The sequence below is a fragment of the Saccostrea echinata genome, unplaced genomic scaffold (assembly GCF_033153115.1).
Source record: "Saccostrea echinata isolate AGI-Se365-2 ecotype Australia unplaced genomic scaffold, CSIRO_AGI_Sech_v1 ptg000051l, whole genome shotgun sequence".
Taxonomy (NCBI): Eukaryota; Metazoa; Mollusca; class Bivalvia; order Ostreida; family Ostreidae; genus Saccostrea; species Saccostrea echinata.
The window spans coordinates 1423738-1442058 of NW_026889800.1; positions in this window are offsets into that span (position 1 = coordinate 1423738).

The following is an 18321-nucleotide window of genomic DNA, read 5'->3' on the forward strand; positions in this document are numbered from 1 at the left end:
ATCAAAATGTTAATGTATTTTGTACTAGTTATTTAAAGGTGTGCTACCACCTTAATGATTATATCATTATTGATCAATTTTAATTCAAAACAGTCAAAAATAATCTTTGGTGATTGAAATTCCCAACTTTTTTACAAAATTATATGAAAAACTGCCTGCCCCATACGTATTGGAAGTTATTTTATCGATACGATACATTCTGGAATATTGATACGTATTGTTATATCGATATATTGATATAGCACTAGCATCTGCGCATGCTCGTACTCCCGTTTTGGTGTATGGTTTTCGTATTTCCTTTTACCCCCGTTTGGGGCTCGACCAGACTGTTTAACCCTTCTGAAAACAATGCATGTAAAAATCACTCATCAAATCACGTCTCCTTGAGAGACTTTGCGCTCAAAGTTCTAAAAAGTTTTGGGGCAATATAAAGCAATTGATTTATGACCACACAGTTACTTCTTGAATGAAATCATAAAGGAGGTCAGTTATGATTAACAAGATAATGGATTAGTAATAATTCCGCACAATGTGAAGCACTCATACATGCCCCACCGCACACAAGGTAGTGTACAGATTCTCAAACAATGGAAATTCATCTTTTGCTTAGAAGTATTCAACAGCTGCAATGTTAGAACTATCTTTGATTTGGGTTGCTTTTTTGATAGCCCATAGTACATAAATGAATAGTCAAATACTTGCAACTTTTTGTCTATTTCTTACAGAAAACATTTTTGTGAAAAACTGCATATAAATTTAGCTTTATCAAGCTATTTTGAATGGCTTAATAAAGATATATATCTGTTTCAAGCTATATAGCTAAATCAAGAGATTGTGCTGGTCCTGGTCATGTCACCAAAGGTCTTGGGCAACTAAAATGTAAACCGGAAGCTTTCTCAAAGCGCTACCTATGATCTGATTACCAGCACAACTTCTACTGACTTTCTGACTCTGATAGGCAAATACCCGAGATAATATCTTGGCTAGAATTCAGGATGGGTGGGTGGGTGGGTGGGGTGGTGGTTTACCTGCAAAGTTAATCTTGGTGGAGATTTGGCTCGGCTAGATATTTGGTCTGACACCTTCACTGAATATCGTGACAGTCCATCATAATTCATGTCTGGAAATTAGTCCCAACCTCAGCTGGCTATACTATAGCAAGAATTATTCACCTAGACCTCACTGCTGTTCGCTTCAAAATTAAGTCATTTAGTTGTTTAATTAACTCTTTGTCATTATTATTTCCACATTGATTTTCATTTACAAGTTTACCCCAAAGTATTTTTGCATACATTTTGTTTAGTAATATATATGTCAAAAACTTGGTTGGTATGTGAACATATCTACTGAGGATTTGATCACATGACCAACCAAGTTCATTTCCCAGTGAACTTTTTATCATAGTTGTTTATTTCTTAAATATTTACATTTGTAAATAGTTTTCTTAGATGAACCTATTGAAGAGAAAATATGTTCAATTCTGTATGAATGTATTAGGGGGTCAGAGGTCTTAGCATGACCGAATCGCACGGTGAGATGATATCATGCCTACATATTTCTGTCACAGTGTAACTGCTTTTGGAACTTCTAACTTCGTAGGAATGAAAAAAATAAAATAATTTAACATACAGATATTTGTTTTCAATCACCCAGATCGAGATTTCCTGAACTACATTGCTAAACATCCATGAAAATATTCAAATGTTGGAGCTAGTATACGGTGTACAGATGAGATGTTATTGGTTTTGTCTGCCATTTAGTAAAATATTTCAGAACTTCTACTTCTCCTCTGATGTTATTGAACAAAAACTACTTTAATATTATCATTTCATGCAAAAAAATTTTTGTAATCATGCTAACCGCTGTGCTTTGATTGGTACAGAGTAATTGGGAATTCGAAAAGTTTTAAAATTTTGAAACATATATGACCAGATTTACATTATGATTTACTATAGTATGAAGGGCTAATTGTATCCGATGTGCCAGTGCGTCCATCTCATCCCATTATCACAAAAGTATTTTCTCCCTGCATTAAAACATTCAAATGACATCAATTTTCTTTATAATTTAAGCATTATTGCTTATATTCAAGTCGACAGCCCGAGCCCGATTGTAATTTTTTGTTGGGTGGAATCCAGCAATTTTTCTCTAGGAGGTGTTGGCTCAAATCGCAAGGGGAAGAGGTCCGAGGCATAGCTTTAGTAAATTTACTATGTCAGTTTAAATAAATTTGAATTTTCCAGGGATCCGGGTCCCCTTTGATCCATGCATGCCTTACCACAATCTGTGCTAGAGTAATCCGAAATTTACCCCAATTTTTTGAGTTGGCCTACTTTCGATTTCTCTCTCTCTCTCTCTCTCTCTCTCTCTCTCTCTCTCTAATATATATATATATAAACCTAAACAGATCATTTGCACTACAGATCATGTGCCAGTATACATTAAGTCCTGCCTCCCCATATTGTAGTCTTCTCAACCACTTATCTCATTAAAAATCCAGTCATATGAAATACATACAATGCTTCCATCAACATTCCTTAAACATTAATTTTTGTGGTTTTGTGTTTTGTAGATTGAAAATTAAAATAGAATTTGATGGTCATTAAAGTAAGAAGCATATCAAAAAGTTTTATGATGACCTGTGTTCACGAAATACTGAGTCATTCGCTGATTGCACAAACGATGCCAATGAAAATTGATAAAACCAGTGAAATATCGAGCCCGATGCTAACAAAATTGTATAAGCGATTTATTTTATAAACAAAATCTGTTCTCGAGCTCGCCAACGCGCCGAATACAATTAGCCATATGAAGACAGATTATTAGGCTTATCCTCTATTCAATTATAATTTCAAAAAAGAGAATTTCCTTTGAGACTGGGCCCTTGTACTGGACCCACTTGCAATGGATATAAAGCCGTCAATATATTAAATAAACAGCCTTAAGAACCAAGCACATAGTTTTACTTCATCTACACTAAACAAAAAAACATACTTTGTTCTAAAAATCCTAGTAAACATTAAATTTATTAAATTTTAGATGAAGAATGTCATGGATGTTGACATTAAATCACTTTTAGCCATAAACACAAGTACACAAACAATACATGCAAGGCCTGGGAAGGGGCAGCGCACCATGCGCCATATGCACATACTGCTGAAAAATGGTGCAATGCAATAATGGTGCGCTGGGCCAGGCTGCGCACCTGCAAAATGCGGCCACACATGATTTTCTAGTTTGTAAGTTCATTGCAGTCGGCATTATCAGTATTCTTCATTGAAGTTAGATGGAATCTGTAACTTATTACATGTATATTAAATATCGGAACCAACATTCAACATATTGAAGTCGCCCATGTGGCTCAGTGGTTAGAGTGTTTGCTCTAGAGTTGCAGTGTTAGGAGTTGATCCTTAAGTCCCGGGTTCAAATCCCACTGTGGGACATTGAGACCAGTCCTTCGATTGATACTGTATAAACTGAGGTCCCGTTTCACAGTAGGTGCTGGCACATAAAAGAACCCTCACTTCTCAAAGGCCCTAAGTGCTGAATACAGGTCTAATTATGCAGCCCTCCAGCAAGTAGTGGCATCTCAATATGAGTGAAAAATTCTCAAAGGGACGTTAAACAACAAACAAACAAATCAACATCAGACATATTGACATCCACTCGTGACTGGCAAAGAAACAAACTTTTTCCTCCCATGTTGTTGGTAAGTGTCAAGTCATTTTGGATGGCTAACCATAGCTTTATGAAAGTCACACACATGGAAAATATTACCTTACAATGAAATACCAGATCAATGAAGTTTACTCATCTTGGCTTGTCCCTTGATCTCTAATCCGGCAATTTAAAAAATGGTGCATTTGGTTTAAATATAATTTTCTAAATACTTGCTGTGTTAGATGCCAAATGATTTATGAAGTTCTTAGAAACGATCAATTATCATATGATTTGTCAATTCCTATGGCATTTTTTTTTTGATATTTCTTAAATTTTGTTGTCGGAGATATATGCATTATCATAGCATAATACTATATGATATATTATTATGCTTCCTGTCAGTTTGTCTCTATACAATCAGTACCCAATTATTTTGCATAGTGTTCTAAGGATTTATATAGCATAAGCATACTATGCCGAAATAGTGCACAGCTTATTTTTCTTATGAAATCCAACAGGGCCCACACCGGGGATCGAACTCACGATCCCGAGATTGTCAGTCCGACGTGCTACCGATTACGCCACAGACGCTGTTATCTGAAACAGTGTATTATAATATATATAAATTTAGTTTCAAATATTTTACACTTAAAGAAAAAAAATAATAAACAAAATAATTTTTCTAAAATAGTTTCTTGCAATTTTTTCCACTTAACTCAACTAAAATTCTCTGAAACTATCTGTACATTATACCTAATGCATGAAACATTCAAAATTAAAGAAAAAAGATTATGATGTACAAGTAGCACAACGTGACGTCATAATAGGGGTGTACTAACATGCATGTAAGACATGATGAAACATTGAAAATGGAGAAAATATTGTCTTTTTTATACAACAGTCAGCATAATAATAACAATAGTGTTGTACTTTGCATGCACTATGCCTATAAATAGTAGTCAGGATTTGACACATAGTGCAATCGCCTTCGGCTTGTGCACCATTTGTCAAACCCTGACTACTATTTAGGCATAGTGCATGCAAAGTACAAAACTATTATATAATTTTAAAATGGCTTGAATATATTTCCTCTCAGCCCCTTAAATTTCAAAATGGCCCCATCAATTGTTGTTTGAATTTCCCAGGCACTGAATACATCAGGGATCGACATTAACGGTTGTCCGATTGCCCGGGACAAGTAAATTCTCAGTTCGGGCAAGTGAAACTGTCGACGTACTTGTCCGATTGGGCAAGTGAATTTTTCTCATAGAAATGTATATATTTATTAAGTTTACATTAATTTGTAATAAAACAATAAATTGAGCACGATTTCCACCACGTACCTGACTGACAATGGTTTTGCTTTCGGAATTCCTTGGTAGCGTTTCTGGCTATACCGTTCATTTCAAAATCGGGCTCGTTATTGATTTCTCTACAACTACCAACTTTGTTAACTTCTTATTAGGAAATATGATTATTTATTCACTCACAGAATATAAGAGGAGTGTAACACGATGTATCCTGATCAAGATAAGATGACTTTGTATGTTTCGTGGCAACTATCTTCCTATAGCTTCATATTTCACATCTGAAAATCATGATTAACAAAATGATCCTTCCGAAAATAATTTTAAAAATATGAATTTTATTAAAAGGAAACGGGGGGTGGGGGGGGGGTATTGCTGCATGGCGGTGTGTGTTAACAGGTTATAGTTACAAGGACAGTGGTAAACATTTATGTACAAATGTAGCATCGAAATTTTTTCAGGTAGCTCAACTTGCCAACTTGACAGTGTATTTGACACATTCTTTAATTTCTTATCACAACATTTACAGTAATAGATAATTTCCTTCTTAAGTTCTTTCTTAAATTTGGTCAACAAAGTTTTGCATTCGGACAAGTCAAAGTTTGAGATCACTTGCCCGAAGGGCAAGTAAATCTGAAAGTTAATGTCTAATCCTGTACATATATTGAGTCTGATGATGAATGAATTTATCACTTATAAAAACAATGTATTGACACCAGACCTAATGTTACCTGTCACTAACAGGTTTATTTTGAACAACTGCATTTTGTTCAAAAAACAAAATTAAACAATATTACATTCTAAAATTCATAATTAACATTAAAAATGCAAAATACGATTCTCGACGAATCACCATCGTCATAGATTTTAATGCATCAATTTTAGCGATACTCCAGCACACATGTACAAATTGAGTCTAAGGTATAAAATATTTGTACTGTAGAATATGACTCTGAGAAGCATACCAGCAGTATATACCCCCCATTTCCCACCCCTACCCTGGAAATGAAGATTGTCTCCTCCTTTAAGCTGCTAGTCTGGCATGAGGTGAACTGTAGAAATTTCTTAATTTGTTTCATTAATTTTGACAGCTTCTACAGGATGTGATGTACAACGTGTGAAAGACTTCAGAGGATAATTATCATCATACAGGTATACAGGTTTACCTTTATATTTGGAAAAGTAAAGAGTACTTGTATTTAAGGAATAACTGTCTTATTTTTTGGATTCATGATGTGATCAATCGAGTGGCTTGCGTGATAATTTGCATAAACGCCGAAGGCGTTTATGCATAAAATTATCACGCAAGCCAATCGATTGATCATCGTCATGAATCCAAAAAATCTGACAGTTATTCCTTATATTTACATGCTCCTGATTCTGCAAATTCCCGTGCTAATAGCCCCGCTTCTGTCTCTATTTGTCCCGCCCCACACGTGATTTTTTTTAACCGCGCCTATCGATGAACCAGTAGATTTATGTAGAAATAAAGTATTTTTACAATTTGTAATTTTATTTCGGACAAAGACATTGGAAATGTAAATATATAGGCATCATGAAACAAAGGCATGAATAATCCCAAACATGCCATAAAGTAACATTATTTGTATCTTTAAGACACTGAAGTTGTACAGAAATATTAACTCATTGTACAGAGTATATTTTGACAGATTTCCCAGGATGTACTGTATAACTAATTGTACAAAGTATATTTTGACAGATTTCCCAGGATGTACAGTATAACTAATTGTACAAAGTATATTTTGACAGATTTCCCAGGATGTACTGTATAACTGATCGTACAGAGTTTATTTTGACAGATTTCCCAGGATGTACTGTATAACTAACTGCCCAGAGTATATTTTGACAGATTTCCCAGGATGTACTGTATACTGTAGATTCCTAAATATACACAAGGAATTAATTAACGCGTAATTACGCGAGGAGCACCACTCGCGAAATAAAATTACACGCTTTTATTATTATGGTGTTGAAATTAATGTTAAATCTCATTGTAAACCGTCCTTTCGCGAATTATTGTTCTCGCGATTTGGCGTCTAAGAGCCCTTTCGCGATATTTAGTACTCGCGTAAAATAAGGAATTTACAGTAACTAATTATACAGAGTATATTTAGACAGATTTCCCAGGATGTACTGTATAACTCATTGTACAGAGTATATTTTGACAGATTTCCCAGGATGTACTGTATAACTAATTGTACAAAGTATATTGTGACAGATTTCCCAGGATGTACTGTATAACTAATTGTACAATGTATATTTTGACAGATTTTCCAGGATAACTGGATGTTGTTTAACTGTGTAAAACTGAAGAAAATGAAGAAATCACCATTTTACAGGTTTCTGAATTTCCTTTTTGAATATAAAGGGTTTGAATTATTAAAGGATTTTCAAAATTCAGGTCTTAAATCAATGTAAGTAAACATTTTAGATAAGAGTATTGCAAAGTATTCTTAAAATGAAATTTAAGTTAAAAAGTGAAAAGTGAAAATGTATGATTATTAATTCTGAAATCACCTGTCATTCAAATTTTCATCCAATGATGTGTCGTCCTTGAAGTTTCCCTCTTTTTGTCCCCCGCTTTCACTGAAAGTGGGGGATATTAATTTGGGTCTGTCTGTCCGTCCGTCTGTCTGTCCATCTGTCTGTATTTCTGTCTGTCTGTAACACTTTCGTTTCCGTGCGATATCTCGAGATTCCTTTGAGCTTTCGCAATGAAATTTTGCATAGTAATTCCCTACGGCCTAAAGAAGAACCCTATTGATTTTGAGGTCAAAAGGTCAAAGGTTAAGGTCATAAATTCATAAATTCTGTCTGTTTTAACACTTTCGTTTCCACGCGATATCTTTGAGCTTTTGCAATGAAATTTTACATAACAACTCCCTGTGGCCTAAGGAAGACCCCAATTGATTTTGAGGTCAAAAGGTCAAAGTTCAAGGTCGTAAATTCATGTATGTGTGTGTAACACCTTCATTTCCGGGCGATATCTCAAGAAGCTTTTGAGCTTTTGCAAGGAAATTTTATACTATAACTCCCTATGGCCTCTCTTGCCACTCTCAAAGTGTCCTGCCCCGTTTTTTTTTTAGAACTGTGTAGTAAAGGCTAAATTAGACAACATTTATTGTGTAAAATTTTGACAATATCAAACGTGAATATAAACACAGTTATATGTGACCTAAAGTTTGCATTTAATTTGCTGTATAATCAAGTGCCTCCGTGGTCTAGTGGTATGTTGCTCGCTCTTAGCAAGCGAGAGGCCCGGGTTCAATCCCCGGACGTTTCTCATTTTTTTAATGTTTTTTTTTTGGATTTACTAAATGATACTATTCAACATGTGAAATGAAAAAGTTATGATGTCTGGCGTGTACAAACTCATTAAATCATTAATACAGTGTGATAAATATTCTATATATTAAAAAGAATCTTCTATACACATATTAAAGAATAAACGATCAAATCTTTATATCCATATTGGCTTTTTAGCTCTTCTGAGCCAAAGGCTCAAAGAGCTAATGCTATGGCCATTTGTGCGGTGTGCGGTGTGCGTAAACTTTTTAGAATATAGGCCATAACTCAAGAACCCCTTGGCCAATTATTGTCAAATTTGTCACAGGGTATCCTTGGCCCAAGGGCTCCCTTTTATACTAAAACTGGGGTTGTGACCCTTTAACAAGGGGAGATAATTAGGAAAATAGAAAAAAAAGTACTGGTTGCTAAAAAATCTTCTTCTCAAGAACCACTGGGCAGATTATCACCAAACTTACACAAAAAGATGAGGATATGTTGTAGATTAAAATTTGCACGGGGATTTACCCTGGGGCAAAGGGCGTGGTCTCAAGGTCACTTCAAAGTTGACCAAAAATTACATTTTATTAAAATGTTGATATTTTGCTTACTATAAGGACTAGGACCATCAAATCTTGTCAGTTGGTGCATCTAAGGACCTCATATCATGTTGACTCAAAAGTAGGTCACGGTGACCTACTTTTTAAATATTGCGGCCATTCTTTTTCAAAATGATTTAGAGGCATATTTTGAACAATTTAAGGCCTATGATCATCAAACTTTGTCAGTTGATGCATCTTGGGTCCTCAAAGTACGTCAACTAAAAAGTAGGTCACCTTGACCTACTTTTTGAATTTTATGGCTAATCTTTTTTAAAACAATTAAGGTCATTAATTCGAATACGGGGAGGCTTAGAATCATTAAATCTTGTAAGATGATGCATCTTGGGGCCATAAAACATATTTATTAAAAAGTAGGTCACAGTGACCTACTTTTTGAACTTTGCAGGCATTCGATTTCAAAGCGTTTTAGAGGCATAATTTGGACATTTTAAGTCCTATGATCATAAAACTTTGTAAGTTGATGCATCTTGGATCCTCAAAAAAGGTCAACTGAAAAGTAGGTCACCGTGACCTACTTTTCAATTTATATGACTATAATTAAATATTTCAGGTACTAATTGGCTTAGAATCATCAAACTTTGTCAGTTGATGCATCTTGGGTCTTCGGAGTAGGTCGACTAAAAAAGTAGGTCACCATGACCTACTTTTGAAAATTTATGGCTTTAATTAAATATTTCGGGTACTAATTGGCTTAGAATCATAAAACTTTGTCAGTTTATGCGTCATGGGTCCTCGGAGTACAACAACTGAAAAGTAGGTCACAGTGACCTACTTTTGAAAATTTATGGCTTTAATCAAATATTTCGGGTACTAATTGGCTTAGAATCATTAAACTTTGTCAGTTGATGCGTCTTGGGTCCTCGGAGTACAACAACTGAAAAGTAGGTCATGGTGACCTACTTTTGAAATTTTATGGCTGTATTTAATATTTTCAGGAATTATTTGGCTTAGAATCATCGAAAGAAGAAGGTATGGTTTTAGCTTTATTGTGCCCTAAAAATTTAATGTTTTCAAAAAGTTTTGAAACTGGCTTAAATATTAGTTGAGTATATGACTGTAATAGATCAGAAAAGAATATAGCATGATGGAGTACCATTCTTGATATATGATGTCATTAATTTGATGCATTTCTCTATTTTAAACAGAAAAAGCCTCAAAATGACCCATTTCAAGGGTTATTTTCCTTAAGAAAATAGTGTCCACAGCCGTCGCCCACGTTAATTTTTAGATATGTTGTGTAAAATTCTTTGAAAAATCACATATCTCAAAATATTTGTGGGCGATGCCTGTGGACAATATTATCTGAAAGAAAATTCCATTGAAAATTGATGTCTTCTGCAACTTTTTAAGAAAATACGGGAAAATGCACAAGTTTATGACGTCACAATTAGCATTTGGAAGGTCATGTGAGAAAAAAGATTTGTATGATCTTTCTGCATGGAATTTCAATAATTCAAAAAGCATGAGTTTTAATTTTTTACATCACTTTTATTTTTAAGAAAAACACAGGGCAAGATTTGTATTGAAACCATACCTTGTTCTTTGTCAGTTGATGCATCTTTGGTCCTCGGAGTAGGTTGACTGAAAAGTAGGTCACTGTGACCTACTTTTGAAAATTTATGGCTGTAATTAAATATTTTGGGTACTTATTGGCTAGAATCATCAAACTTTGTCAGTTGATGCGTCATGGGTCTTCGGAGTAGGTCGACTAAAAAAGTAGGTCACCGTGACCTACTTTCGGAAAATTTATGGCTTCAATAAAATATTTCGGGTACTAATTGGCTTAGAATCATAAAACTTTGTCAGTTTATGAGTCTTGGGTCCTCGGAGTACAACAACTGAAAAGTAGGTCACGGTGACCTACTTTTGAAAATTTATGGCTTTAATCAAATATTTCGGGTACTAATTGGCTTAGAATCATTAAACTTTGTCAGTTGATGCGTCTTGGGTCCTCGGAGTACAACAACTGAAAAGTAGGTCACGGTGACCTACTTTTGAAATTTTATGGCTGTATTTAATATTTTCAGGAATTATTTGGCTTAGAATCAAAATTTGTCAGTTGATGCATCTTTGGTCCTCGGAGTAGGTTGACTGAAAAGTAGATCACGGTGACCTACTTTTGAAAATTTATGGCTTTAATTAAATATTACAGGTACTAATTGGCTTAGAATCATCAAACTTTGTCAGTTGATGCATCTTGGGTCCTTGGAGTAAAACAATTGAAAAGTAGGTCACTTTGACCTACTTATAAAATTTTATGATTATAATTATGAAGTTCAGTTTCAAAGAAACTTTGTAACTTTGTATTTTGTCAAAATTCGTAAACAGACTGTACATATTGGTGAGAGCTATTGAACTGTATCATAAATTTCTGAACCTGTTTTTGGAGCATGTTAAAGTTTTCGACCAGGTTTAAGTTTAAGAAGCAGGTCTCATTCCCAGGTTACTTTAAGTTCAATATGGTGACCAAATTTGCATGAATGATAAATCTAGGGATGCACACAAGACTTAATTCAGATGCAGGATTTGATGTACATTTTATGTATGAGTGACCAGGTTAAAGTTTTTGTAGCAGGTCAATTCTCAAGTAACAAATCCTTACCTGGACCAAACTTGCATGAATGATGCATCTAGGACACACTACCAAATTTGGTTTGGATGCTGTATCTTACCAACATTTTCTGGAAGAGTGAACTGTACCTAAATCAAACTTGTATGAATGATGCATCTAGAGCTGTACACCACTTGCTTTGGATGCTGGATCTGACCTACATTTTTAGGTCACCTGAGTCACTCAGGTGACCTATCGCTATCTGTTTTCGTCCATCGTCAGTCGTCCGTCGTGCGTTAACATTTGAACATTTTCAGCTTCTTCTCTGAAACCGCTGAACCAATTTCAGCCAGTTTTAGCATATGGCATCTATGTGTGAAGGGGAACAAAGTTTGTGAATTTCATGGTCCCTGCCCCCTGGGGCCTGAGGGGTGGGGCTAAAACCACCAAAATTAATGCAATTTTTAAAAATCTTCTTCTTTACTCCTGGACATCAAGCAGTCAAACTGTTGGCATGATTGTAATAAGCATTGAGCCCTCTACCAAATTTATGAAATTCATGGCCCCAGGGTCAGGGGTTCTGGTGCTAGGTTTGGGCTATATAGATCATATAGTGAAAGTGCATTATTTCTTTGAAAATCTTCTTCTCTACTCCTGGGTATTATTTAAACAAATTAAATACATGGTTATGATAAGCAAGAGTGACTCCACCAAAATTGTGAAATTCATAGCTCCAGGGTCAGGGGTTCTGGTGCTAGGGCGGGGCTATATAGCTCCTGTAGTGAAGGTGAATTATTTCTTTGAAAATCTTCTTCTTTGATCCCTGGGTATTATTTAAACAAACTAAGTACATTGTTATGACATGCAAGGATGCCTCTTCCAAAATTGTGAATTTCATGGCCCCATGGTCAAGGGTTCTGGTGAAAAGGGGGGGGAGGGGGGGCTTTATTGATTATATAGTGAAAAAGCAAAATTTCTTTGAAAATATTCTTTTCTCTTCTGGTTAAAAAGCAAAGAAGCTAAGTGTATAGTTATGATGAGCAAGAGTGCTTCTTCCAGAGTAGTGAATTGTATGACCTGTGGGTCAGATGTGCTGGTGTAAGGGTGGGGTTCTTGATAATATAGTGAAAATGCATTAATTCTATTAAATAATCCTGTCTGCTCCTTAGTGTTAAGCAGATAAACAAAGTGATTACTTATGATGAGCAAACTTCTGGTCCCAGGGTGAGAGGCTCTGGTGTTTCTCGGGGGGGGGGGGGGCTCTATTGACAATATAGTGAATCTCTAGTAAAAATGCATTATTTCTTTAAAAATCTTCTCTGCACCTGGGTATATCAGAGGCAAAAAGAGTAAAAGTTATAATAAGGAAGGGTATTTTTACCAGATTTTTGAACATCTGGACCATTTGGTCAATTGTTCTGGTCCTGGCAAGGGCTCTATTAATTTGTATTCTACTGAGAGGAGTTATTCCCCTTTGCCATTTACTTTTGATAATTAATCACTGTAAATAATGTACTTGAAAGGTTAATAAAGTAAGAGAATTATGCAAGAATTTTTATTGTATAACACAAAAAGTACTTTCATAGCTTTAATGATCAGGTGGACTTGTAAGTAATAGATAAATAAAAATGAGACAAAAATAACTTGTCTTATTAAATGTTCATCAAAGACCAAGATGATTTCAACAAGGAATTTAAATAGTACAGAAGCACTGATAGTTTGTTAATATAATGTATGGTGATATTGATAAATGGGAACAGATTAGAACCTACTTTATGAACTGTTAATGAGTGGTAGGCTAATTATTTTGTTGATCCTGATCAACTTTTTTTTCTTGCTTTTGGGCAACAAAGCTTCACCTTTCAGTTCATTTTATACTCTTTGGATCCTCTAAATTGTTGTATTATACTCAGGTGACCGTTAAAGGCCCTTGGGCCTCTTGTCTAGATGAGTGACTAGGTTAAAGATTTTTGAGCAGGTCCATTCCCAAATATAATCAACCAAACTTGCAATAATGTTGCAATTAGGGATGCACAGTGCCAAAACATTTGTTTAATATGAGACTTTTACTTACTTAGAGATAACATTGTCGAGGTAAGCTTCGTAATATTTGATTACCTATGTTTTCAGGTGTCTGTCTGTCTTTTTATTAGCTCACCTGAGCCGAAGGCTCAAGTGAGCTTTTCTGATCAAAATTTGTCTGTTGTCTGTCATTGGCGTTGTCGTCGTTGGCATTGTCGTTGTAAAATTTTCACATTTTCGTCTTCTTCCCCAGAACTACTGGACCAATTTCAACCAAACTTGGCACAGAGTATCTTTTGGTGAAGGGGATTCAAGTTTGTTCAAATGAAGGGCCACTCCCTTTTTCAAGGGGAGATAATTATGAAATAGCGAAAAATTAATGGCATCATTGAAAAATCTTCTTCTCAAGAACCACTGGGCCAGGAAAGATGAAACTCATGTGGAATCATTGTCAGGTAGTGTACTGGGTAGATTCAAGTTTGTTCAAATCATGACCCCCAATGGTAGGGTGGGGCCACAGTGGATGATCAAAGTTTAACATAGGAATATATAGGAAAAATCTTTAAAAATCTTCTCAAGAACAGCAAAGCTATGATTGGTCATATTTATATGGAAGCATCCTCAGGTGGTGTAGAATCAAGTTTGTTCGAATCATTATCCCGGGGGTAGGGTGGGGCCACAATGGATGATAGAAGTTTAACACAGGAGTATATAGGAAAAATCTTAAAAATTCTTCTTCTTAAAAACAGCAAAGCCATGATTGGTCATATTTATAAGGAAGCATCTGCAGGAGGTGTAGATTCAAATTTGTTCAAATCATGACCCCTGGGGGTAGGGTGGGGCCACAATAGAGGATCAAAGTTTAACATAGGGGTATATAGGAAAAATCTTAAAAATTCTTCTTCCCAGAACAGCAAAGCCATGATTTGTCATATTTATTTGAAAGCATACTCAGGTGGTGTAGATTCAAGTCTGTTCAAATCATGACCCCCAGGGGAAGGTGGGTCCACAATTGAATTCAAAGTTTTTCATAGAAATACAAAGAAAAAATCTTTAAAAATCTTCTTCTCAAGAACAACAAAGCCATGATTGGTCATATTTATGTGAAAGCATCCTCAGATGGTGTAGATTCAAGTTTGTTCAAATCATGACCTCCGGGGGTAGGGTGGGTCCACAATGTATGATCAAAGGTTTACATAGGAATACATAGGAAATTTTTTTTAAAAATCTTCTTGTCAAGAAAAGCAAAGCCATGGTTGGTCATATGTATGTGAAAGCATCCTCAGGTGGTATAGATTCAAATTTGTTCAAATCATGACCTCCGGGGGTAGGGTGAGGCCACAGTGTACGATCAAAGTTCAACATAGGAGTATATAAGAAAAAGCTTTGAAATACTAAACTGATTTTTGCTTTTTTACTAGCGATATGGCCCCTGGGCCTCTTGTCTGTCTGTCTGTCTGTTGATACTTTCAACATTTTTATGCCCCACCATGAATATGGCCAGGGCATATAGAGTTTGTCATGTCTGTCTTCCATCCTTTGTCCTTCCATCCTTCTGTCCTTCCATCTGTCCTTCTGTCACACTTTGCATTTAGCTCAGTTTCAAAGATACTATTCAAGATATTTTTAAACTTCAAATGCTGATACATATTGATGAAAGCTATTTAACTGCATCAACATTTTTTGATGAAAGCTATTTAACTGCATCAACATTTTTTGATGAAAGCTATTTAACTGCATCAACATTTTTTGACCTTGACCGCACTTTCCTTAAATTAGTGTTTAGCTCAGTTTTAAAGAAACCATTCAAGATAGTGTTATCAAACTTCATATGCTGATACATATTGATGTATGCTTTTGAACTGCATCAACGTTTATTGACCTTGACTTTTTCTTTGACCTTGACCTCACTTTTCTTAAATTAGTGTTTAGGTCAGTTTTAAAGAAACCATTCATGAAATTTTTATCAAACTTCATATGCTAATACATACTGATGTATGCTTTTCAACTGCGTTAACATTTTTTGACCTTGACCTTTCTTTTGACCTTGACCTCACTTTTGACCTTGACCTCACTTTTCTTAAATTAGTGTTTAGCTCAGTTTTAATGAAACCATTCAAGTTATATCAAATTTAACATGCTGATACATATTAGTGAGAGCTATTCAACTGCATCAAAAACTGTTGACCTTGACCTTTCCTGTGATTTGACCTCACTTTTCTTAAATTTGCATTTTGCTTAGTTTTAAAGAAACCATTTCAGATATTTTTATGTAAGCTTATGCTCTTGTACATAATTTCATGAGAATTTATCATCTATATCCTATTTTTTAGATTTCAATTTCAATTTTAAAGAAACTATATAAGATATTGTCATCAAACATCATACACTAATACAAATTTTCATGTTGCATTACTAATATACCCTCGGGGGGCATTCATGTCCCATGGACATATTTCTAGTTGACTTTTTCTTCAGAACTACTTTGCCAGTTTCAACCAAACTTGCCACAAAATATCCTTTGGTGAAGGGGATTCAAGTTTGATCAAATGCTTAACCACACCCTCTTTCAAATGAAGATAATACTCTGTGAAAATTTGCCAGTTTGTTTTAAAAATCTTTTCTTAAAGAATCACTCAGCTGAAAGAAGAAAAATTATATGAAAGCTTCCTGACATAGTGTATATTCAAGTTTGTTCAAATCAGGACCCCTGGGGGTAGGGTTTCCAAAATAGGAGATCAAAGTTTTACATAGAAATATATTGGAAAAAACTTTAAAAATCTGCACAAGAACAGCTTGGCCATGATATGAACTAATAATATTTAAATATCTTCAGTGCATAACCAATTCTTCACATATAATGGGGGTGGGGGGAGGGTAGGATGGGGCCTCAATAGAGGATACACATTCTATATGGGAATATATATATATATATATATATATATATATATATATATATATATATATATAATTCAAAAATAGTTATAAGATGATGTCACACATTAAAAATACTGTACGTATACTTAAATTGGCGGATTCAAAATTTAGCTCAATCACTGGGTATGGTGTTGTTGGCGTAATCATGAATTAGCGCTACGCATGTCCGTGCCGTATATTGTATTTATAAATAATTTCTTAGCGGTATCCATGAATTAGTGCAATGATGTCCCTGCTAAAGCCGCTAAAATATGAAGCCCTCTTTTTTAAGTACACATACAGTAATCATAGAAGAAAAAGAAAATGAATGGAATGAAATTTGGAAACTGTGCATTTTCTTTTTCTTTTATGATTATATATATATATATATAGAGAGAGAGAGAGAGAGAGAGAGCGAGAGAGAGAGAGAGAGAACATTCTTCAGAACAGCAGGGCCATGATTCAAATATCAGAATATATAGGAAGAAATCTTGGATTAATATAATATGCAAGTATTCTGAAGAATATTTGTTTCAGGTATAAAAATTTTGTGTAGGAATATATGGGGAAAAACTTTAAATTAATTGTAATTAATATTTAATTAAAATTTATCTCAAGAATAGTCTAGGCATGATTATTTCTGCTTTTAATAGCCAAGCAACTTCAGGTAATGCAGATTGAAGATTGTTTAAATTATGACCCCAGAGATTGTATGAGGCAATAACATCGGGTAAAAAAAAGTGTTGGAAAATAGAGGGGAGAAAAATCTCTTTCTGAAGAACAGCATTGGTACTGTGACTGAGGTGAGCATTGCAGCCCAAGGGCCTCTTGATTCACTTATCATTGGATGGGACATTCATTTTCTATGGACATATTCATAGATCAATTTCAAAGTTTATGAGACTATGACCTTGGTTGTACTGTTCAAGAGGCATATTACTTTGACCTTATGTAAGCATTAAGATACTTGTAATCAAAACATACCCAGCAACAGCATTATTTGTACATGTACTTCTGCATGTATAGTGTTTGACAAGGCGATTATATACTTGTATATAGGTTAATGTTCTGAATTTGTTTTGACAGATTCCCCAGGATGTGCTGAGCAGTTATTAAGAGGATGAAGAAATCACCACCTTACAGGTTATCATAATTCCTTCACATGCAAAAGTTCATAAGGCCAAAATAAAATTAGTCAATAGTTCCTCGGGCACCACTGCATCAGGTCAAACATTGCCGCATTGATCAATTTTATTGACATATTGAAAAGGGAAATAACTCAATTTTCTATTTTTTCCAAGCAGAAAAAGAAAATTGAGTTATTCCCCTTTTCATACATGCTAATAAAATACGGTTTTATTAGCTCACCTGATTGAGCTTTTCTGATCAAATTTTGTCCATCATCCATCTAGCTGTCTGTCCGTCCATTCGTCTGTAAACTTTTCACAATTTCTTCTTTTTCAGAACCAATGGCCAATTTCAACCAAACTTGTCACAAAGCATCCCTGGGTAAAGGGGATTCAAGTTTGCTCAAATGAAGGGCCATGCCCTCTTTCAAGGGGAGAAAATTAAGAAATAGTGAAAATTGGGTGGGGTCATTTAAAAATCTTCTGAAGAACCACTGGGCTAAAAAAGATGAAACTTACGTGAAAGGTTCCTGACATAGCATAGATTCAATTTTGCTTAAATTTATAACCCCGGGGGGTAGGGTGGGGCCACAATGAGGGATCAAATTTTTACATAGCAATATATAGGAAAAAATCTTCAAAAATCTTCTTCTCAACAACAATATGATAAGTCATATTGATATGGAAGCACCCTCAGTTAGTGTTAATCCAAGTTTGTTCAAATCATGACCCCCAAGGGTTGGATGGGGCCACAAGGGAGGATCCAAGTTTTACATATGAATATATAGGAAAAAATCTTTAAAAATCTT